The 23,483-nt window shown below is 46.3% G+C and overlaps 1 non-coding gene across 1 annotated transcript; it reads left to right on the forward strand.

The window, feature by feature from the left end:
• The first annotated feature begins 22,659 nt into the window (after positions 1 to 22,659).
• trnas-aga (transfer RNA serine (anticodon AGA)) lies at positions 22,660 to 22,740 on the forward strand. Its single transcript has one exon. It is a non-coding gene; the product is annotated as a tRNA-Ser (tRNA).
• Positions 22,741 to 23,483: the final 743 nt, after the last annotated feature.

The following is a 23,483-nucleotide window of genomic DNA, read 5'->3' on the forward strand; positions in this document are numbered from 1 at the left end:
TTGACGGTGCACTTGAAATGGTTCGTCTGCCCACCTTGAGCTCACTTGCCATGTAGAAGTTCTGAGCAGAGCGCTTGCTTTGGGAGTCTTGTGTGAACCATGTGAACAATGTGGCAAGCCAGATTAGGAAAAGGGGAGGTGTAACGAGACCTGGGTGTCATGGTACATCAGTCATTGAAGGTTGGCATGCAGGTACAGCAGGCGGTTCAGAAAGCAAATGGCATGTTTGCCTTCATAGTGAGGGGATTTCAGTACAGGGACAGGGAGGTGTTGCTACAGTTGTACAGGGCCTTGGCGAGGCCAAACCTGGAGTATTGTGTACAGTTTTGGCCTCCTAACTTGAGGAAGGACATTCTTGCTATTGAGGGAGTGCAGCGAAGGTTCACCAGACTGATTCCCGGGATGGCGGGACTGACATATCAAGAAAGACTGGATCAACTGGGCTTGTATTCACTGGAGTTCAGAAGAATGAGAGGGGATCTCATAGAAACGTTTAAAATTCTGATGGGTTTAGACAGGTTAGATGCAGGAAGAATGTTCCAATGTTGGGGAAGTCCAGAACCAGGGGTCACAGTCGAAGGATAAGGGGTAAGCCATTTAGGACCGAGATGAGGAGAAACTTCTTCACCCAGAGAGTGCTGAACCTGGGGAATTCTCTACCACAGAAAGTTGTTGAGGCCAATTCACTAAATATATTCAAAAAGGAATTAGATGAAGTCCTTACTACTAGGAGGATCAAAGGGTATGGCGCGAAAGCAGGAATGGGGTACTGAGGTTGCATGTTCAGCCATGAACTCATTGAATGGCGGTGCAGGCTAGAAGGGTCGAATGGGCTACTTCTGCAGCTATTTTCTATGTTTCTATGTTTCTATGTGTGTCCCTGGAGATGGAGCATGCGGTATCCACGAGAGATGGGCACCGCAGAGACTGGAGTGCATCATTTCAAGAGGCAACTGAATTTTAATTTTAATAAATTTGATTTCATTTGACAAAGCTTCCCTTAATGTTGAATTGTTAAGTTTTATTTTTGGTGCCCTCAAAAATAATAAAGGGGCACTTTAATGAAAGTTTCTGGAGTGTGACGCCCCTCCCCACTTTAATCAGGGGACACTTGATTATTGTTTTACTTAACATAGTTGTGAACAATGTGGCCCACCCAATGGAACTGGTCGAGTGTGGTCAGTGCTTTGATGCTGGTGATGTTGGTCTGATCGAGGAAACACCAGGACTGGTTTAATGAGAATGACGAGGAGATCGAAGAGCTAATTGTTAGCAAGCACAGGGCATTTCTGAACCTAAAACAACAACCCAACTCGGGAGCAGCAAAGCAGCATTACAGACGGCTTAAGGCCGAGGTCCAAGAAAAAACCTGTGACCTAAAGCATAGATGGTGGGTCGAGAAATCACAGGAGGTTCAGCAGCTGGCCGACAGCCATGATGTGTGACGAGTCTTCATCGCAGTCAAGGCCACCTATGGCCCAAGCACCCAAGGCCCCACCCCACTGCTGGCCAAGAATGGGGAAACACTCATCAAGGACACTGAGGCAGTCCGGACCCGCTGGAAGGAGCACTTCGAAGATCTCTTTAACTGAGACTCTGCCTTTGAATCGAGTGTCCTCGATTCCAACCCACAGCATGCTACCCGCCAACATCTCCGCAAAACCCCAGCCCTGCACGAGATAGAAAAGGCCATCCACCAGCTCAAGAACAACAAGGCAATGGGAGCGGATGAAATCCCCACTGAGGCACGAAAGTATAGCAGAGAGGCAATATTGGCAAAAATGCATGACCTCATCTCTCTCATCTGGAAGGAGGAGAGCATGCCTGGAGATCTCAGAGATGCAGTAATCTTTAACAAAGGGGACAAGTCCGATTGCGGCAATTACAGATGGATCGCCCTGTTATCAGCCACTGGGAAAGCCATCACTAGAATCCGCCCAAACCGTCTTCTCCCTGTGGCTGAGGAACTCCTCCCGGAGTCACAGTGTGGTTTTCGTCCACTACGGTGTATGACGGACATGAGTAGGTACACAGTAAGGATCTCAATACGCTGTCTCATCAGACACTTGCAGGGAAGGTACAGCATGGGTTAGATACAGAGTAAAGCTCCCTCCACAGTGTCCCATCAAACATTCCCAGAGTAAGTACAACATGGGTTAAACAAAGATGATACAGCTCCCTCGATACTGTTCCATCTGTCATTCCCAGGGCAAGTACAGCACAAGTTGGGTACAGACTACATCTCCATCTAACTTGTCCATTCATTCCAGGGCAGATATAGCATCGGATAGATATAGAGAAAATCTCGCTCTACACTGTTCTGCCAGACATTACAAGGGTAGGTACAGCATAGGTTAAATACAGAGTAAAGTTCCCTCTACACTGTCCCATCAACCGTTCGCAGGGCAGGTACCACCAAGCTCATGGTCTACAGGATTGTAGTAATACCCGCCCTCCTGTATGGCTCAGAGGCATGGACCATGTACAGTAGACGCTCAAGTCACTGGAGATATATCACCAACAATGTCTCTGCAAGAACCTACAAATCCCCTGGGAGGACTGGCACACCAACATCAGCGTCCTTGTCCAGGCTAACGTCCCCAGCATTGAAGCACTGACCACACTCGATTAACTCGACTGGGCAGGCCACATAGTTCGCATGCCAGACACAAGACTCCCAAACCAAGTGCTCTATGTGGAGCTCCTTCATGGCAAATGAGCTAAAGGTGGGCAGCGGAAACGTTACAAGGACACCCTCAAAGCCTCCCTGATAAAGTGCGACATCCCCACTGACAACTGGGATTCCCTGGCCAAAGACCACCTTAATTCGAGAAAGTGCATCCGGGAAGTTGCTGAGCCCTTCGAGTCTCAATGCCGAGAGCATGCAGAAATCAAGCGCAGGCAGCGGAAAGAGCATGTGGCGAACCAATCACACCCACCCCTTCCCTCAATGATTTTCTGTCCCACCTGTGACAGAGTCTGTGGCTCTCATATTGGACTGTTCAGACATCAAATAACTCACTTCAGGAGTGGAAGCAAGTCTTCCTCGATTCCGAGGGACTGCCTATGATGATAATGATGATGATGAGGAGGAGGACAAGTCAGGTTAGATGCAGAGTAAAGCTCCCTCTACACAGTCTCACCAGACATTCCCAGGTAGGCACAGCATGGGTTATTAAAGGTTAAATCTCCTTCTAGCCTGTCCCAAACACGCACAGGGTAGGTACAGCATAGGTTAGATACAGAGTTAATCTCCCTCTACGCTGTCCCATCAAACACTCACACAACAGGCACAGCACGGGTCAGTCAGAGAGTAAAGCTCCCCATAGATTGCTCCATCAAACACTCTCATTGCAGGTACAGCACGGGTTAGATACAGAGTAAAACTCCCGCAAGTCTCATTAAACATTCCCAGGGCAGGAACAACACGGGTTAGATACTGAGTAAAGCTAACTCAACACTGTCCCATCAAACACTCAGAGGGAAGATACAGCACAGGTTAGATAAGAGAGAAAAGCTTGCTCTACACTATCCCATCAAGAACTGCCAGGACAGGTACTGCACAGGTTAGACAGAAAGGTTTAGGCTGGGTTTTCCAGAACTTGGGGCCTGGACAACAGAAGGCACAGCCACCAATTATAATCAGGGATGCTCAGGAAGACATATATCTCATGGGTGAGCGGGTGTCAGCGGTGGTTGTGGGGCTGGAGGAATTTACAGAGCTAGGGAGGGGCAAGGTCACGGAGGGATTTGAAAATAAGTATAAGAATTTTGAAATCAAGGCGTTGCTCAACTAGAAGCCAATGTAGGTCAGTGAGCACTGGGGTAATGGGTGAGCTGGACTTGGTGCGAGTTAGGGCATGGGCAGCCGAATTTTGGATTAACACTAGTTTATGTAGAGTAGAATGTGGGAGAAGTGCATTGGAATAGTCAAGTCCAGAAGTCACACAGGCAAGGATGAGGGCTTCAGAAGTGGATGAGCTGAGGCAAGAGCGGGGACGGATGATGTTACAGAGGTGGAAATAGGCAGTCTTAATTATGCTGTTGATATCTGATCAAATAACCTATTTCAGGGTTAAGTATGAAACCAAGGTTGCGAACAGTCTGGTTCAGGCTCAGACAGAAGTTGGGGAGAGGGATGGAGTTTGTCACTCGGGAACGGAGTGTGTGGCAATAACAATTACAAATATCAGAATATTTCACAGGCTATCACGTGCAAAATGCATGGATGAGTTTTTAAAATCCAATCGGTTCCAAAAATGGGTTACAGATAGTAACAGATTTCAAACCTTATGCAAGATGGTTCAATAAAGGGGTGGTTCAAAGGATTTCAGCTGAGTTTAAGGTGGGACACTGCAGTTAAGTCTACAACAACCACAACCCATGTACTCAAATGGAACAAGTTTGAGGTTTGATAGAAGGCGAACTAGGTGAGAAGTGATATAAGTTAGATTAATAAAAAGCACTAAAATGGAAGATTCAGTAACAGAACATCAAACAGTCTCCTCTGATCATGGAGGAATCAAATATTCGACACAATGTGTCTGAAACAAAGATAATGTATTCAACATTTATACACAATATTAATCTCCAGCTCAGGTATAGGGGTTATTAAGATCATCAGAAACAAACATGAGGTGCCAGAATGAACATGGTTCAGTGCCCAAAGCAATCACAGTAAATCCTGTTCGAGTCACAAATTCAGTCTTTTTGCTGAGCTCATTTAAAACTGAGATGAGGAGGAATTTCTTCTCTCAGAGTGTTGTAAATCTGTGGAATTCTCTGCCTCAGAGAGCAGTGGAGGCTGGGTCATTGAATATATTTAAGGTAGAGATAGCCAGATTTTTGAGCGATAAGGGAGTAAAGTGTTCCGGGGAGTGGGCAGGGAATCATAGAAACATAGAAACATAGAAAATAGGTGCAGGAGTAGGCCATTCGGCCCTTAGAGCCTGCACCACCATTCAAGAAGATCATGGCTGATCATTCCCTCAGTACCCCTTTCCTGCTTTCTCTCCATACCCCTTGATCACCTTACCGTAACGGACACATCTAACTCCCTCTTGAATATATCCAATGAACTGGCATCAACAACTCTCTGCGGCAGGGAATTCCACAGATTAACAACTCTCTGAGTGAAGAAGTTTCTCCTCATCTCAGTCCTAAATGATCTACCCCTTATCCTAAGTCTGTGTCCCCTGGTTCTGGACTCCCCCAACATCGGGAACATTCTTCCCGCATCTAACTTGTCCAGTCCCGTCAGAATCTTATATATTTCTATGAGATCCCCTCTCATCTTTCTAAACTCCAATGTATAAATTCCCAGTTGATCCAGTCTCTCCTCACATGTCAGTCCAGCCATCCCGGGAATCAGTCTGGTGCAGATTCAATAGTAACTTTCAAAAGGGAATTGGATATATACTTGAAATGGAAAAAATTGCAAGGCTATGGGGGGAAAGGGCAGGGTCGTGGGACTAACTTGGACAGCTCTTTCAAAGAGCCGGCACGTGATTGGCTGAATGGCCTCCTTCTGTGCTGCAAAATTTAACGAAATTTAAGTTGATGACCTGATGGTAGCATGTTAAAGTCCTTGGCTTTCCCTACAGATCAGTAACACTATCCTTGCAATAAAATGCAATGAGACACTGAAATGATCTTTTAAACACAAGCAGCTTGGCACCTGTACCAACACTTCGTGTAACTCGACACAAACAAAGATCACAAACATTCTGCTGGGATAGTATGAGCTTGCTTATTTTGCATGTTACTTCTTCAGCCTTGCATCCCTACACATTTCAGGGCAATTCGGTCCTCTTGCTGAGGGCTGAAACCTATCTGAAAAAATTAATACGTTATTTCGATGAGATCTGCAGCATCAAATGGTCATAGAGTGTTGATAAACCTTTGGCCACTGGAGACAAGAATAAGACTTTTTTTTCAACAAAGGGTTAAGTTGGACAATTCCTTTCCAGGACACTGCTCAGCTGTCTACCTGCATCGAGGTGCCATTGAGTGGTTGGTTGTACATCAGTAGACTAGTATCGTCATAATCAGAGCTCGATTCTTTTTTGTTCGATTTCCTTTTCGTTATTGACTCTTTGAACTAGTCGACATATCCACGTGGGAACATTTGGCTAACAACTCTTTTGGGGAAAACATAATAAATTAATCCAAGTGCCCTCCAATATGGGGGACACTCCAAATACTTTTCACGTGCCCTTTTTTTTTGTGATTTTTGTGGGGGTTTTTTGTTGGTTTTTTTTGGGTAGTAAAACGATAATTTACAGTGTCCCCTATAAAAGGGGAGGGGGACACTAAAACCCAGCAATTAAAACAAATTAAACTTTAAAACATATAAAATCAAATTAAAATTTGGTTGCCGGGGGTGACATGCACTCCAGTCCCTCCGGTGCCCACCTCTCGCGGAAGGCCGTGAGCGTACCAGTGGACACCATGTGCTCCATCTCCAGGGACCCCGTGGCCCAGATGTAAGCACGGAAGAGAGGCAGGCAGTCAGGCTGAACGACCCCCTCGAACGCCCGCTGCCTGGACCGGCTGATGGCACCCTTGGCAGTGCCCAGGAGCAGTCCTACAAGTAGGCCTTCGGACCTACCCGCTCCCCTCCGCACAGGGTGCCCAAAGATCAGGAGTGTGGGACTGAAGTGCAGCCAGAAATTGAGGAGCAGCTCATTTAAATAATGAAACAGGGGCTGCAACCTCGTATATTCACTTAAAACGTGGAACACAGACTCTTCCAGCCCGCAGAAATTGTAGGCGGTCTGGGAGCCCATGAACCGACTTAAAAATTTATTGCACGGGCCTGCTCCGTGCACCACCCTCCAGGCCAAGTTCCCGATAAATAGCGGAGGACTCCTGCGTAGAGTGCACTCCATCGGGGACCCCCGCCTCCTCCGGATGGCAAGATGGTACGCCATGGCGTGTCCGGATGGCAGATGAGGATGGCAAGGTTGAGAGTGTGCAGGAGCAGCCCGTACAGGAATCCCCACCGCGCGGAACTGAAAGGCACGGAGGGGATTTCCTTGAGGCGGCTCAAGTTGTGAGGCACCGGCTCCCGAAGGAGGTTCCGGGATTTGGCGCCAATGAGGAATTCCGTCCAGATGGGGGTCAGTTTGGACGGGATCTCCCCACGTGCTTGAGCCTCCTCGACACACCGAACAGAGTCAGGGCCCAGAGCTGCTTTTAGCGACTTGATGGCATCGGCCACGCAGTGGACGTCGGCCGAATTTAGGCGCCATGCCAGCATGTCTGGCGCCATCCAGCCTGCTCCTCCACCATCCAGCAGGTCCCTGACCATGGTCACCTCGCCAGCCACAGCCGTCTCGTCCGACTGCCACCTAAAACCTTGATCGTGGAAGTACGGATTCCTGAGCAGCGGCTCCTGCAGGACAGCCGCCACTCCAGCTGGTGGAGAGCTGCACTTGGTGGAGACTTTGTTCCAACATTTGGCTAACAAGTCTGAAAAGAAAATGCCATCTGACTCAATCCTGACATTGGATCCTATTTTCCTTAAATGTACAAGGCAATTTCTTCACTGTCCTACCCTGTCCCCTCAAGGTGCTAACTCGTGCTGGGGACAGTTTGACAGCTCATGGATGCCGTATGCTACTTTCCCAAGTGGCAATCCTTCAGTAAATGTCCGAAAGGAACTTGACCAGGGGTATCACAACCGAGTCCAAATTTGACCAGTTTTCTTGCAAGTAGGGATCAGTGGATCTGGCCGAAAGTCCAGTTTCCTGAGTCCAGGGGCACCGAAACCAACTGTATCTCCAAACTGCTGTCTGAGACCAGCTAGCTCTGCAGAAAGCAATGACTGAACCTGGGACTATCTCGCCTCTTGGGCTCAGCTGCACACTAGCTATACCAACTACACCATCAGTGGAAACAAATAAGACAACTGTAATAAGTAGTGAGGTACTGATGTCTGATTCTGTAATCTGTACAGCGAGACACCAGGTCTATTATTGAGCACCCTTCTGCGCTCAAAGAAATGTCAACATTTTGCTTGAGTAACTCATTGATTGTTCTGTCTCACGCTTCAGAATAGCAGCTTAGAAGTCTGGTGTGGCTTTATGGTTTACATGGGTCCAGGCTTTGGCCTGGAGAAGGTTCTGTCTGTTAAATGTCGACCCATACAATTGGACTGAAATTGCTGTCCAATCATGGTTGAACAACTCTCAAATTGCTTTGCTCTTCGATTTAAATCGGCAATCAGCATGTGACTGATTGATACCTGCCAGCAACAATTCCACACCCATAGATTGGAGCGTTGCATTATTCTGCCCAGTGGTCAGAACATCTGTGCGAGTTCAGAAGCCCATAATAGTCAGAATACTGCAGGATATATTTCCACAAGGAACAGAACGGAGAGAAACGACAGTCCCTTCCCAACTAACAGATGATACTTCTAGTCTTCAAACCTGAGCTTCCTAAAAAGTAGAGCTGAGTCTATGATCAGACCAGCCATGACCTTATTGAATGGGGAGCAGGCTCGGGATTCTGGGTGGCCCACTCCTGTTCCTATTTCTCATGGTCTTATGTACCCAGCATGCTCCGCGGGGGAGAATGTGCTGCACCCAGACTACAGGAGCTCAGTGCGCAGGCGCGGGTCCTGGCAGTGTTTGGAGCATGCGCGGTGTGTGTAATGGTGGAGGAGACATGTTTTTGACAGGCTCCTCAGAAGTGTCCTTTTCAGCGGGACGGAGCGGAGTAATGGACCAGCAGGGAGCCGGGGAGGCTTCATAAACAACCGGTGTCCGCTGCAAGCCCGGAAATGGGTGAGTTCGGGCAAGCAGGGGTGGCAGATGCTGCTTTGTCTTGTTTTTGCTATCTGTGCTGACACTAGAGCAGCTGATAAGGAGTGCGAGAGTCGGAGACAGAGGCCCAGAGACCAGCCCAACCAGTTGCAGACAAAGATAGAGGGTTTGAAATCGAGAGGTGACGTCGCAGCCAAGCTGGTAAGTGTTTGGCTGTTCAACTGGTAAGTATAACTCTCTTTTAGACTGACTTTTAGATTGGTTTAATTGGCAGCCAACCAATAAGTAGCTGTTTGGTGTTTCAGTAAATTTTAGTAAGTAAATTAATTTAAGGGTTAAGTCATGGCAGCAGAGCTCGGACACGTGTCATGCCCCTCCTGTGTTACGTGGGAAGTCAGGGACGCTTCCAGTGTCCCTGACTACTATGTGTGTGGGAAGTGTGTCCAACTGCAGCTCCTGACAGACCGCATGACGGCATTGGGAAAAAGAGTGGGAGAGCTATAGTGATAGGAGACTCTACTTTAAAGGGAATAGATAGAAGTTTCTGCAGACGCAACCGAGACTCCAGGATGGTATGTTGCCTCCCTGGTGCAAGGGTCAAGGATGTCTCGGAGCGGCTGCAGAGCATTCTGGAGAGGGAGGGTGAACAGCCAATTGTCGTGGTACATGTAGGTACCAACGATATAGGTAAGAAGCGGGAAGAGGTCCTACAAGCTGTATTTAGGGAGCTAGGAGTTAAATTAAAAAGTAGAACCTCAAAGGTAGTAATCTCTGGATTGCTACCAGTGTCACGTGCTAATCAGAGTAGAGGGAGCAGGATAGTTAGAATAAATACGTGGCTTGAGCAGTGGTGCAAGAGGGAGGGATTCAAATTCCTGGGACATTGGAACCAGTTCTGGGGGAAGTGGGACCTGAGCTGCAAGGAGGATGCTATCAGGCTGCAGATTGACTTGGATAGGTTAGGTGAGTGGACAAATGCATGGCAGATGAAGTATAATGTGGATTAATGTGAGGTTATCCACTTTGGTGGTAAAAACAGAGAGACAGACTATTATCTGAATGGTGACAGATTAGGAAACGGGGAGGTGCGACGAGACCTGGGTGTCATGGTACATCAGTCATTGACGGTTGGCATGCAGATACAGGAGGCGGTTAAGAAAGCAAACGGCATGTTGGCCTTCATAGCGAGGGGATTTGAGTACAGGGGCAGGGCGGTGTTACTACAGTTGTACAGAGCTTTGGTGAGGCCACACCTGGAGTATTGTGTACAGTTTTGGTCTCCTAACTTGAGGAACGACATTCTTGCTATTGAGGGAGTGCAGCGAAGGTTCACCAGTCTGATTCCTGGGATGGTGGGACTGACCTATCAAAGACTGGATCAACTGGGCTTGTATTCACTTGAGTTCAGAAGAATGAGAGGGGTTCTGATGGGTTTCGACAGGTTAGATGCAGGAAGAATGTTCCCAGAACCAGGGGTCAGAGTTAAAGGATAAGGGCTAAGCCATTTAGGATCGAGATGAGGAGAAACCTCTTCACCCAGAGAGTGGTGAATCTGTGGAATTCGCTACCACAGAAAGTTGTTGAGGTCAATTCACTAAATATATTCAAAAAGGAGTTAGATGTCGTCCTTACTACTAGGCGGATCAAGGGGTATGGCGAGAAAGCAGGAATGGGTTACTGAAGTTGCATGTTCAGCCATGAACTCATTGAATGGCGGTGCAGGCTCGAAGGGCCGAATGGCCTACTCCTGCCCTATTTTCTATGTTTCTATGTTTCTATAATAACCGGAATATCGGCAGTTACAGCTTCGAGGCTTTCTCCCGGTCACAGGCCCAAGGTAACAGCGGCCATCTTGGTACAGGAAGCATGTTCAGCGTTCCACCATCTTGATGCAGTTAGTAGCAGAGCGCATGCGCGGCCATCTTGATGTTGGAATGTTAGTGTCTGGAACTGAACCCAGCCAGAGTCAGCACCCTCAGGGCAGGGGCACCAATGAGTGTAGAACTGAACCCAGCCACAGTCAGCACCTTCAGGGGCGAGGAACCAGCGAGTGTAGAACTGGACCCAGCCACTGTTAGCACCATTATTGGAGGAGAGGGAGAGGAAACCAGTGATTGTAGAACTGGACTCAGCCAGAATCAGCACCATCAAGGAGGGAGGGGAGCCAGTGAGTGTCGAACTGTACGCAGCCAGAATTGGTGGGTAAAATTGGGAGTGGAGGTGAAGCAGTCTATAACATAAGAATATAAGAAATAGGAGCAGGAGTAGGCCATTTGGTCCCTCGAGCCTGCTCCCCATTCAATAAGATCATGGCTGATCTGATCATGGACTCGAGTTCACATCCGTGCCCGCTCCCCATAACCCTTTACTCCCTTATCACTGAAAATGTGTCTCTCTCTCCACCTTAAATATATTCAATGACCCAGCTTGCACAGCTCTTTGGGGCAGCTAATTCCATGGATTTACAACCCTCAGAGAAAAAATCTCAGTTTTAAATGGGCGGCTCTTTATTCTGAGACTATGTCCGCTAATTTTAGTTTTCCCGATAAATGGAAATATCCCCTCTGCATCCAGCTTGGCGAGCCCCCTCATTATCATTAAGTTTCAATAAGATCACCTCTCATTCTTTTGAACTCCAATGTGTAGAGGCTAAACCTGCTCAACCTATCCTCAGAAATCAACCCCCTCATCTCTGGAATCAACCTAGTTAACCTTCTCTGAACAGCCTCCAATGTAAGTATATCCTTCCTTACATACGGAGACCAAAACTGTACGCAGTACTCCAGGTGTGGCCTCACCATTATTCTGTACAGTTGTAGCATGACTTCTCTGCTTTTATACTCTATCCTGCTTGCAATAAAGGCCAACATTCCATTTGCATTCCTGATTATTTACTGTACATGCATACTAACTTTTTGTGTTTCATGCACAAGACCCCCAAGTCTCTCTGTAATGCAGCTCTTTGCAATTTTTCTCCATTTAAATTATAATTTGCGTTTCTATTATTTCTGCTAAAGTGGATAACCTCACATTTTCCCACATTATACTTCATCTGCCAAATGTTTGCCCTCTGTCTAAACCTGTCTGTATCCCTTTGCAGATTTTTTGTGTCTTCCACACAATTTCTGTAACAACTGCAACCTCGGTCCATTCATCCAAGTCATTAATATGGATTGTAAATAGTTGAGGACCCAGCACCAATCCCTGCGGCACTCCAATAGTCATGTTTGTCAACTGGACAATGACCCATTTATCCCGACCTTCTGTTTTCTGTTAGTTAGCCAATCCCCTAGCCACGTTAATATATTAAAGCCAACCCAGTGAGCTTTTATATTGTGCAGTAACCTCTTAGGTGGCAACTTATCGAATGCCTTATGGAAATCCAAATACGCCACACCCACTGCTTACCCCTTATCCACCCTGCTCGTTACATCCTCAAAGAACTGCAGCGAATTTGTAAACATGATTTCTCTTTAATAAAACCATGTTGAATCTGCTTGAATGAATCATGCTTTTCCAAATGTCCTGCTACTGCTTCCTTAATAATGGACTCCAGCATTTTCCCAACGACAGAAGTTAGGCTACCTGGTATATGGTTTCCTGCTTTTTGTCTGCCTCCTTCTTCAAATCGGCAAGTTACATTTGCGCTTTTCAATCTGTTGGGACCGCACTAGAATCCAGTGAATTTTGGTAGATTACAACCAATGCTTCCACTATCTCTGCAGCCACTTCTCTTAAGACCCTAGGATGCAAGCCATCATGTTCAGGGGACTGTTCTGCCTTTAGTCCCATTATTGTACCTAATACTACATCATTAGTGATTGTATTACGTAACTCCCTACCTACAGTCCCTCGCTTATCCACTGCTGGGATGTTTTTAGTGTCTTCTACCATGAAGGACTCTTACTATATTCTGTGCTAGCTTACTTTCATAATCTATCTTCCCACTAAATAATTTTTTTAGCCGTTCTCTGCTGGCTTTTAAAAATGTCATAAACCTCTGGCCTCCCGCTAGTCTTGACCACACCATATGCCTTTGATTTCAATTTGATTCCTCCCTTATTTCCTTAGTTAGCCACGGATGGTTATCCCTTCTCTTAGTCTCTCCTTCTCATTGGGATATATTTTTGTTGCAGGTAATGAAATATCTCCTTAAATGCCAGCCACTGCTCATCAACCGTTCCATTCTTTAATCTATTTTCCCAGTCCACTCTGCCCTCATACCTCTGCAGTCTCCTTTATTTAAGCTTAGGACCCTAGTTTGAGAACCAACTTTCTCACCCTCGAGCTGAATTTGAAATTCAACCATATTATGGTCACTTATTCCAAGAGGATCTTTTAGTACGAGATCATTTATTAATCCTGCCTCATTACACAGTACTAGATCTAAGATAGCCTGCTCCCTGGTTGGTTCCACAACGTACTGTTCAAGGAAACTATCCTGGATACGCTCTATGGACTCCTCCTCAAGGCTACCCTGGCCAATTTGCTTTGTCCAATCAATATGAAGTTTAAAATCACCCATAAATATTGCCGTTCCTTTATTACAAGCCTCCATTATTTCTTGATTTATACTCCGTCCAACAGTGTAGCTACTGTTAGGGGCCAATAGACTCTGCCCACCAGTGACTTTCCCTTTATTATTCCTCATCTCCACCCAAACTGATTCAATATCTTGATCCTCTGAGCAAATATCGTTTCTCACTAACGCACTGATCTCATCCTTTATTAACAGAGCTATCCCACCTCCTTTTTTTTTCTGTCTGTCCTTCCGAATTGTCAAATATCCCTGAATACTTAGTTCCCAGTCCTGGTCACCTTGCAACCACGTCTCTGTAATGGCTATCAGATCGTACCCATTTGTATCTATTTGTGCCGTCAACTCATCTATTTTGTTACGAATGTTATGTGCATTTAGACAAAGAACTTTTAAATTTGTTTTTTTTACCTGTTTTTCCTGCTTTTTTCTTCTGTCCTTCAAACTCACTTTCTACATTTTTGCTTTATAATTCCAGCTTTACTTCCCTACCGACTTAATCTATTCTCAGGTTCCCATTCCCCTGCCAAGCTCGTTTAAACTCTCCCCAACAGCACTGGCAAACCCCTCCCACCCCGGCGAGGATATTGGTCCCGGCTCTGTTGAGGTGCAACCCGTCCGGCTTGTACTGGTCCCACCTCCCTCCAGAAGCGGTCCCAATGCATCAGGAATCTAAAGCCCTCCCTCCTATACCATCTCTCCAGCCAGGCATTCATCTGCTCTATCCTTCTATTTCTGTACTCACTAACTCATGGCACCAGGAGTAATTTTAAATATTACCTTAGACCATGTCACTGTTTATAATTACACATGACCCTGTCTCGGTTTATATTACATTCGACCCTGCCTCTGTTTATATTACACTAGACCCTGTCCCTGTTTATACTACACTTGACAGTATCCCTGTTTATAAATAGAAGTATAGAGTACAAACGCGTGGATATTATGATGAACCTGTACAAAATACTGGTTCGGCCTCAACTGGAGTATTATGCCCAATTGTGTGCAACACACTTTGGGAATAATGTGAAGGCCTTGGAGAGGGTGCAGAAAAGATTTACGAGAATGATTCCAGGGATGAGGGACTTCAGTTACCTGGACAACTGGAGCAGCTGAGGTTGCAAGGGGGATAGCGTATAAAAGCAGAGAAGTCCTGCTACAACGGTACAGGGTTTTAATGAGGCCACACCTGGAGTACTGCGTACAGTTTTGATCTCTGTATTTAAGGAAGGATATACTTTCATTGGAGGCAGCTCAGAGAAGGTTCACTAGGTTGATTCCTGACATGAGGGGGTTGACTTATGAAGAAAGATTGAGTAGCTTGCGCCTATACTCATTCGAGTTCAGAAGACTGAGAGGTGATATAATTGAAACATATAAGATATTGAGGGGGCTTGACAAGGTGCATTCAGAGAGGATATTTGCACTCATAGGGGAATCTAGAGCTTAGGGGGAATAGTTTCACAATAAGGGATTGCCCATTTAAAACTGAGATGAGGGGGAATTTCATCTCTCAGGGTTCTAATTCTGTGGCATTCTTTGTCCCAGAGAGCTGTGGAGACCGGATCATTGAATATATTTACGGCGAAGATAGATAGATTTTTTTAGCGATTATGGGAGTAAAGGTTTATGGGGAGCGGGCGGGGAAGTGGAGCTGAGTCCATGATTAGATCAGCCATGATTTTATTGAATGACGGAGCAGGCTTGAGGGGCAAATGGCCGGCTCCCATTCTTATTTCTTATGTTCCCCTTAGAGCAGGGAAGATTGAGCGGAGATTTGATAGAGGTGTTCAAAATCATGAGTGGTCTTGCCAGAGTAGATCGTGAGATACTGTTCCCATTGGCAGAAGGGTCGCGATCCAGAGGACACAAATTTGAGGTGATTGGCAAAAGAACCAAAGGCGACACAAGAAAAAACCTTTTTGCGTAGCGAGTGTTTAATATCTGGATTGCACAGCCTGAAAGGGTGGTGGAGGCAGACTCAATCACGGCTTTCAAAAGGGAGTTGGATAAGTACCTGAAAGAAAAACATTTGCAGGGCTGTGGGGTAAGGGTGGGGGAGTGGGACTAGCTGAGGTGCTCTTAGAGAGCTGGCATGGGCTCGACGGGCCGAATGGTCTTGTTTCATGCTGTAACCATTCTCTGATTCAATGGTTCTAACTCTCTCAGCATAAGCCTCCATTCCCTTCTCCCTCATATGCTGATATTCAGTGCATCGATACTGGAAACACAGAGCGACCAATCCAGAGCCGCTCTGTATCAGGGTGGGTGCTGGATGCGGAAGTCGCTCCCTGGCCTCCTGTGTGGGTCGGTTTGTTGCATCAGTTTGAGCTGGATTGGAGAGGGGGGAGAAGCTGCTGGGTTTAACCCCCAGTACCTCTAGGCCCAGTCGGGACCAACAATTTCCGATGAGAGACTTTCAACGGCGGTGGATTCTAGGGGAGATTAGGTTGTGAAACAGACACTGCCCGCACAAGGTAGAAGCGTATTGTTTTAGGAACAAGTATTTCTATAGAGGCTTTCAATATACAGATTTGTTTGAATCCATTCTTAGGATGTGGGTGTCACTCGTAGGGCCAGAATATATTTCCAATTTCCATTTGCCCCTTCACAAGGTGATGGTGGGCCTTCTCGAACCGCTGCAGTCCGTGTGGTGAAGGCCCTCCCACAATGCTGTTAGGTGAGGAGTTCCAGGATTTTCACCCAGTGATGATGTAGGAACGGCGATATATGCCCAAGTCAGGATGACTTGGAGGGGAACTTGGAGGTGATGGATTCCCCATACACCTGCTGCCCTGGTCCATCTAGGTGGGAGAGGTTGTGGGTTTGGGAGGTTCTGTCAAAGTTCTGGTCGAGTTTCAGATGTTTAAATTCCCTCCCCTTCGCCCTGCCCACCTCTCCCTCCTCCCATAGAGGCCAGAGTCTTGTGTAGGCCCAGACCGGGTGGTGGCTTCCCTTCCCTGAAGGACATTGGTGATCAGTTAGGTTATTATGACAATCCAGCAGCTTTCGTGGTCACTTTTCTTCTGTTGGCGGCCGCACAAATAGCCAGGTTCATTCAGCTCAATTTCAGAACCTGCCTTTGTGTTTTTATGGGTTCTCTCTCACCCACCCTTTTTTCTGTTTGAAACTCACTTTACAGGTTATTAAAAGGAGAAGATTTGTCGACCAGAGGCTCAAACCAAACATCACATTAAGATATGACGGAGTCACTCGATTCATTGGGAATGGAATATCATCGGCCTTTGACCATGGAAGCAAAAAGCACTGTTCACAGCGGGGAGAAATGGTACACGTGCTCTGCATGTGGACAAGGCTTCAGCCGATCAGCCAACCTGGAGAGACACAAGTGCAGTCATACTGGGGAGAAACTGTGTAAATATGGGGACTGTGGGAAATGTTTCTAGCTGGAAACACATTGGCGATTTCACACTGGGGAGAGGCCATTCAGCTGGTCCGATTGTGGGAAGGGATTCACTTGGTCAGCCGACCTGCTGAGGCACCAGCGAGTTCACACTGGGGAGAGGCCATTCACCTGCTTCGATTGTGGGAAGGGATTCGCTCGGTCCTCCCACCTGCTGAGGCACCAGCGAATTCACGCTGGGGAGAGGCCATTCACCTGCTCTGAGTGTGGGAGGGGATTCACTCAGTCATCCACCCTGATGAAACACCAGAGAGTTCACAAGTGACTGCAGGGGTGGGATTCTGCTATTATTGCTGCTGTTAATCACATCCCGACTGAACCATGTTAATTCTGACAGTTGAGGTTTGTTTCTGCTGATGATAATAAGTCCTGTAACTTGACTGGAGTTTAATATTTGCGATATAGGCAAATAAATTAGTGTTGCTTTCAACATATTGCTGTGGATTTTTGTCTTTACCATGCGGGAGTGTTTAGCATCACCTGGCTTGAGCTCAGTGAGGACAATCTGTGGGGAGGATTGTATGGAGGGAGAACTTCAGCATGGGCACAGTCCTTCAGGGTCACACTGAGAGGGGCAAACGGCACTTTGGTCTTTCTCATCACACTTCACTGTCAGCATAGTCACCGAGCGGGGATAACTTGATGGTGTAAGGTGCGGATGATATCCACCCAAGTGTGTTTAAAGAGATGGGATGGGTGCTCTGTTAGCCCCTTGCCCATATCTCCAACAGCTCAGTAGAATCATGGGTTGTTCCCTGAGATTGGAAGGTAGCACACGTATTTCCCATTTTTCAAATTGGGCACAAGTCAGAGCTCGGGAATTGAAGGCCCATCAACGTGACCTCAATCACCGGGAAGGTGCTTGAAGGGTTCCTGGGAGATGCTGTTTTCCATCATGGGGAAAGGGAAGGGGCCATTAGAGATACTGAACACGGATTCTGGTAAACATGGTCACGTCTTACAAACTAGCTTGAGTTTGTAAAGAAGTTGTTAGGTTGGTGGATGGGGGAATCTGGTTGACATTTTCTACCTCAAGGTGTCAAACTCATTTGCTATGGTGGGCCTGATCCAATATCCTGGCATTTGGCATAGGCCACATTCAGAAAAAGCTATTAAAATAGGAATACATGAAATAAACTACGTCGGAATTTACATGTAGATTTGATTTACTGCCTCTGCTCCCGTTCTCTGGCACCTCTTAGCTTGAGCATTCATGAACTGACCCTGTTCAAACCATAACCACAAGGATATCGGTGCATGGTTCTGCCTGTAACCACAAGGCTGTGTCACTGCCACACACAGATACCGTTTCCTTGTTTCACATCTCCATACAAACACCATCATCCACACATCCCCTTTCTACACAATTGCAGCAGAAATGAGCAAGGACATGAGGCTTATTAAAAGACACATTTCATTACAGCAAAGGTTACACTGGGAGACATGTTCAGTTATCTACCATTACAGGCAAAAGGCCAGGCAAAAGGCCGGGCAAACCAGCAGCACACTGGCACCTGAGCAGTGTCTCATCGGCCTACAGGCTTTTCTTAAATATATTTTCTGCCTGGATATAAACTTAAACCAGCTTTGCAGACGTGATGCTCTATTCACACATAGAAGGTGAGAGAGGTGCAGTGGGGAACATACTAAGTCCAGTAGCTGAAAGTGATTCACAGACTGGGTTTTGTGTTTAGTGATCCCGGGCGTGTTACCAATACCAGCAAAGATGAAGCCCATGGAATAAAGCGGACAGTGGATACTGTCTCACTGTAAGCGATTCAGAATGAGAAGCTTTAACAACAGCTGATGTTTCACAAAGGGAGACCTCACCAGACCAAAGGACATTGGAGGCGTTTAATGGGCTGTTTGTGTCACTGGGCTACAGGAGGCTATTTGTGACAGAAGGAAAGCTGCTCACAGCAAACAAACAGTTTACCTGCCAGTCCAGGCCCACTCTGACCCCCACCTTCTCTCTATCACTATTGATGGACAATGCTGCAGTAATTGCTCCTTTGACTTTTCCTCTCTTCTCCCTCCTTCACCCTTAATACACGACCCGACACAATCTCCCTCCCCCGACATCCTCACTGTGCTGGAGTCCACGCCAGTCACCCCATCTGCTCCTTGTTCTCTCCCTGGATCCTGAAACTACAGTCTGCATCCCAATGTACTTAAGGAAGTGGCCCGAGAAATAGTGGATGCATTGCTCATCATTTTCCAACAGTCTATCGACTCGGTATCAGTTCCTATGAACTGGAGGGTAGCTAATGTAACACCACTTTTTAAAAAAGGGGGGAGAGGAAAACGGGTAATTATAGACTGGTTAGCCTGACATCGGTCGTGGGGAAAATGTTGGAATCAATTATTAAAGATGAAATAGCAGCGCATTTGGAAAGCAGTGACGGGATCGGTCCAAGTCAGCATGGATTTATGAAAGGGAAATCATGCTTGACAAATCTTCGAGAATTGTTTGCGGATGTAACTAGTCGAGTGGACAAGGGAGAACCAGTGGATGTGGTGTATTTGGACTTTCAAAAGTTTTTTGACAAGGTCCCACACAAGAGATTGGTGTGCAAAATTAAAGTACATGGTATTAGGGTTAAAGTATGGATGTGGATAGAGAACTGGTTGGCAGACAGGAAACATAAAGTCTGGATAAACGGGTACTTTTCAGAATGGCAGGCAGTTACTCGTGAGGTGCCGCATGGCTCAGTGCTGGGAACCCAGCTATTTACAATATACATCAATGATTTAGATGAAGGAATGTAGTGTAATATCTCAACGTTTGCAGATGCTACTAAGCTGGATCGCGGAGTGAGCTGTGAGGAGGATGCTAAGAGGCTGCAGGGTGACTTGGACAGGCAAATGCATGGCAGATGAAGTATAATGTGGATAAATGTGAGGTTATCCACTTGATGGCTAAAACATGAAGACAGAATATTATCTGAATGGCGACAGATTAAGAAAAGGGGAGTTGCAATGGGACAAGGGTGTCATGGTACATCAGTCATTGAAAGTTGGCTTGCAGGTACAGCAGGTGGTGAAAAAGGCAAAGGGTATGTTGGCCTTCATTGCAAGCGGATTTGAGTATAGGAGCAGGGAGGTCTTACTGCAGTTGTGCAGGGCCTTCGTGAGGCCTCACCTGGAATATTGTGCTCAGTTTTGGTCTCTTAATCTGAATAAGGACACTCTTGCTATTGAGGGAGTGCAGCAAAGGTTCACGTGACTGATTCCCGGGACGGCAGGACTGACCTATGATGAGAGACTCGATCGACTGGGCCTGTATTCACTGGAGTTTAGAAGAATGAGAGGGGATCTCATAGAAACATATAAGATTCTGACGGCACTGGACAGGTTCGATGCAGGAAGAATGTTCCCGATGTTGAGAAAGTCCAGAACCAGGGGACATAGTCTAAGGATAAGAGGTAAGCCATTTAGGACCGAGATGAGGAGAAACTTCTTCACTCAAAGTTGTTAACCTGTGGAATTCTCTGCCGCAGAGGGTTGTTGATGCCAGTTCGTTACATATATTCAAGAGTGGGTTAGATATGGCCCTTACCTCTAAAGGGATCAAGTGGTATGGAGAGGAAGCAGGAAAGAGGGACTGAGGTGAATGATCAGCCATGATCTTATTGAATGGTGGTGCAGGCTCGAAGGGCCGAATGGCCAATTCCTGCACCTATTTTCTATGTTTCTATATTTCTAACTAACTCTTCCCCCTCCTGAAGTCTACAGGATCTAAAACTGAAGCTTGGTGGCCCTCAGTCCCTACTCCTTGATTTACATCCCCTTCTCTCCTCCTCTTTCCCCCTTGGTTGTGTTCCACACTCTGGGCCTTGGGCCTTCCCTGGGGATTCTCAGCATGAACAGGGTGTGTGTGTTGAGACAGGATGTCCCAGCTCTCCACCTTTAAAGGGACAAGGAGAGGACCAGCTTGGCTGAATGGCCCTGCTAAGTGACATCACTGCAGCGCCTAGCAACCACCCTCCCTGAGCCCTGCTCATTATGGGCTGGGTTGAGCTCAGTGCTGTCACAGGAAGGGCAACAGGAGCAGGTTTCGAGCCGTGTGGAGCCCAGTATTAATGGGGAGAGGTACAGGATCAATTTATACCTTATTGAGTGAGAAATATCAGTGTCCCAGACACTCCCTGTCCCTCAGTATCTGTGTCGAGGAGCGACCGATGGGTTCAATCTGTATCTAACCCATGCTGTGCCCGACTGGAGAGTGTTTGATGCTCAGCTCAATGAACACAACATTTTACCCAAAGATGATCAGATAAACACATCAGCTTCTCCCCTGGACACAGGCGCTGAAGGACCGGGTGTGTCTCTAATAATTTAGCTGGTGCCCTTGATTAAATTTAAGCACCTCATATCTCTTTTTAAAAATTTGTTCAGGGGATGTGTGTCTCGTCTCTCACCTCTCATTCTTCTAAACGCTGGAGAATATAGGCCTGGTCTACTCAATCTCTCATAGGACAATCCCCGCATCCCAGCAATCAGTCTGGTGAATCTTCATTGCACTCCCTCTATAGCAAGTTTATCTTTCCTTCGGTAAGGAGACCAAAACTGCACACAATACTCCAGGTGTGGTCTCACCAGGGTCCTGTATAATTGCAGTAAGACGTAAATACTCAAATCCTCTTTTAATAAAGGCCAATAACCCTGTTGATTTCTTAATTGCTTGCTGCACCTGCATATTAATTTTTAGCGATTTGTGTACAAGAACACCCACGTCCCTCTGAACAGAATGTTTCCCAAACTCTCACCATTTAAAAAAAATACTCTGCCTTTCTATTTTTACTATAAGTGTCTAACTTAACATTTCTACACATTATATTTTATTTGCCATGTTCTTGCCCACTCACTGAGCCTGTACATATCCGTTTGAAACCTCTTTTCATCCTCCTCACACTTACATCCCCAACTAGCTTTGTCGCCTCAGCAGACTTCAATATATGACATTTGGTCCCCTCATCCAAATTATTGATATAGATTGTGAATAGCGGGAGCGCAAGCACCGATCCTTGCAGCACCCCACCAGTTACAGCCTGCCAACCTGAAAATCACCCGTTTATTCCTACTCTCTGTTTTCTGTCAATTAACCAATCCTTAATCCTTGCTCGTATAATAATCTCTTGTGAGGCACCTCATCGAATCAAAATCTAAATACACGTCTGTTCCAATGGGATTATCACAGACTCTTTGTTTGACTGGCTCTCTCTTTCCCATCATTTCGGTCTGTCCCTGTCTTTGCCTGTCTCTGTTAGTCCCTGCCTGTAAGCTGAGAAGTATTTCCATCATTTTCTGTTTTAGTCTCTATCGCTCTCTCTCTATCTGTCTCTCTCCTTGTCACTGTCTTTATCATTGTCTTTCTCTCACTCTTTCCCTCTCCCTCTTAATAGATCACACACACACATCTCTGTATATGTATATATATGATTCTTTTTCGCACTCAGTCTGCCTCTCCTTCTCAGTCTCACACTTTCTGTCTCTCGTTGTCTCTATCTCGCTGTCTGTCTCTCCCTGTTTGTCGGTTTGTCTCTGTCTCTCAATGTGTCTGTCGACTTCTCATGGTGTCCAGTTCTGTTCACATTGGCTCGATTCCTGCTCTGACAGAACTTGTACCCGTCAGTTCCTCGTCAGTATAGTGGTGAATATACCCGCCTGTCACGCGGGAGATCAGGGTTCAATTACCCGACGGGAAGGCAGTTGTTTCAAGATGTCGAATTTTACTTCTGTTTCTTGGAAGAGATTCATGTTAAAAACTTCCAGAGCAATATGGAACTGTAAAAATACAGGTAGAGGAGATTGCCTCGTCCAGATTTTTAGCAAACGGAGAATTTTTCAGGAGTCTTTGGCCGTCTGCTGCACAGAGATGGATGACTGAGTTTTTTCTGAGTAACGTTTAAAAAGGCAGCGACACAGTAGTCGTGGCCGAGTGGTTAAGGCGATGGACTAGAAATCCATTGGGTTATCCCGCGCATGTTCGAATCCTGCCGACTACGATTCTCAGCATTTTTCATTCCATTTCACAATTTCACCAGTTCTCTGCCAAACTGATCCTGAGATAGATGGAATAACGTCCCACACCTTTCAACTTTGACATTTTTTTCTCATTTTTATTAATTTGCCATATTCACGATACATCCGTTTCAAAAATCGCATACGTCAGTCAAAGTTGCGACAGTGATTCAGCCTGTCTATCCCTCGAGATGTCTAAGGCATCTGTGCATGCCCGTTGGTGCGTGCAAATTTTTGGTTATGTGTGTGTGTGTCTCTGTGTCTGTCTATCTCTTTATATGTCTCTGTGTATGTGCAACTGTCTGTGGAAATCATCACCATGAATTTGGTATGTCCTGGAACTTATAAAAACGACTTGGGGAAAATAATACGGTTGTGAACTTTTGTATCGGCTTTGGTTCAGTGGCCGCATTCTCGACTGAATCGGGAGTTTGTGTGTTCAAGTCGCCTGAGACTTGAGAATATCATCTTGGCGAACACTCAAGTGCAGCACTTGGGGAATTTTGCAATGTTGAAGCTGTTGACTTTCGGATGAAATGTTGAATTGAAGCTCCGTCTGCACCCTCGGGTGGATATGAAAGTTCTCAGTGCATTATTCGAAAAAGAATAGGAGAGTTGCCCCCGTGTCAATATTACTAAAAATGTTCGTAAATGCTCACTGAAAGCCGATGTGCATGTGTTTGTATGTGGGGTTGGGGTTGAAGCCCAGATTCTCACAGAGACAGAA

Source organism: Pristiophorus japonicus, unplaced genomic scaffold (assembly GCF_044704955.1).
Source record: "Pristiophorus japonicus isolate sPriJap1 unplaced genomic scaffold, sPriJap1.hap1 HAP1_SCAFFOLD_382, whole genome shotgun sequence".
NCBI classification, from domain to species: domain Eukaryota; kingdom Metazoa; phylum Chordata; class Chondrichthyes; family Pristiophoridae; genus Pristiophorus; species Pristiophorus japonicus.